This window comes from Akebia trifoliata, chromosome 5, assembly GCF_017979445.1.
Source record: "Akebia trifoliata isolate Shusen 1 chromosome 5, ASM1797944v1, whole genome shotgun sequence".
Lineage (NCBI taxonomy): Eukaryota > Viridiplantae > Streptophyta > Magnoliopsida > Ranunculales > Lardizabalaceae > Akebia > Akebia trifoliata.
In genome coordinates this window covers 20,559,049-20,560,441 of record NC_141379.1, presented here as the reverse complement: position 1 = coordinate 20,560,441, position 1,393 = coordinate 20,559,049, and the positions used below count along the sequence as shown (strand labels likewise).

General features: G+C 33.2%; 1 long non-coding RNA gene across 1 annotated transcript; it reads left to right on the top strand.

The window, feature by feature from the left end:
* Positions 1-508: 508 nt before the first annotated feature.
* On the top strand, positions 509-1,103 carry LOC147401623 (uncharacterized). The gene is made up of 2 exons (XR_015178222.1): positions 509-663; positions 841-1,103. It is a non-coding gene; the product is annotated as an uncharacterized LOC147401623 (long non-coding RNA).
* Positions 1,104-1,393: the final 290 nt, after the last annotated feature.

The following is a 1,393-nucleotide window of genomic DNA, read 5'->3' as shown; positions in this document are numbered from 1 at the left end:
TGAATGACCATTCTATTTCTCTCCTTCCAAAGACCCCAGCTATTGCAAAGGGAACTATGGACCAAAAAAATCTCTTTCTGTTAAAAAACACATTGAAACTTCACCCATTGGTTATCAAAAACACATTTGATTCTTTTTTTGGTAATTAAAGTTTTTCTTTTTTTGATGAATGCAGAGCGATTCAGAGATCTAATTGTTTCCACAAAGAAGGGCATGAGGCTTCATGTGCATATAGAGATACCTTTATATGCTATTGTTTGGAGCTGTTCAAATTATTTTCTCTCAGAGACTCAATTTTCACAGCATGGAATGGCTCTCAATTGTTGCAGCAATCATGTCCTTCTCCTACTCTTCCATTGGATTTTTACTTGGACTTGCCAATATAATAGGTATTGTTCCCTCTGACTTTCTCATTGTTGAAATTGAGATAATCTTGAAGAGTATTCCATATTACTCAGAAACAGATGAATCTAAATTGGTTTCAAAAACAGAAGAATCTAACTTGTTTCTTATTAATAGCTAAGAAGTAGTGAACGATACAAGTGATGGAGTTGAGTGATCTTCCTGACTAGGGCATGGTTCAGAAAAGTCCACACATCCAAATTGGGAATCACCATTGACATTGGGTCCTAAATGGATGGCGATAATTGCTCCCATTTTTTTGTAAGTTACTTTTCACTTTTCAAAATCTTCCAAATATCCAGAATTTCATTTCTATAAGTTATGTGGCTTATGTATACATGTGAAATTATGTTATTGTGATTACTTGTTAGAATGTTAGATGAGGAATCATATTCATTTTCTATTTTTTTTTCCATATTTTCATTGGTTTGCTTGTAGAGAGAGAGAAATAGAAAGCAAGTCCAAGGTTGACAATATGATGAATGGGCTTGGGAGGGTGCATTGACGATTGACGTCCTGCATCTTTAGTGAGAAGTAGTTTTGTATTAATTTTAGTTGAACAATTTGTTTTAATATGTCGTTTGTGAATTAGTTGGTGGTGTTGCAATGATACATTTTGTATTTTGTATTAAATTGGATTTGATGTGAATTGAGTTTCTTGGGTGGTCAAGATTTGGTTTATTTGAGTGATATTTGTATTATGATTTTTGTTTGTTTTTCTGATTTTTTTACGATTTTTTGTTAAACCTCCATATTTGACGGTCATAGACTATGGAATTCTTTTTTTTTTTAAAGCTTATCCTCAAATAATTTGATTGCTCAAGGCTGTCAAAAAAAAATTCCACAAGAAAATATTTGACGGGCATATTTGATGGAAAAGTCTGTCAAATTTCTCAAAATTTGACGGGCTGTAACCGTCAAATATGGGCTTTTTTCACATAGTGACCGAGCTCCGAAGAGTCATTCCACTATTCTTCAAGCCATTACAAGA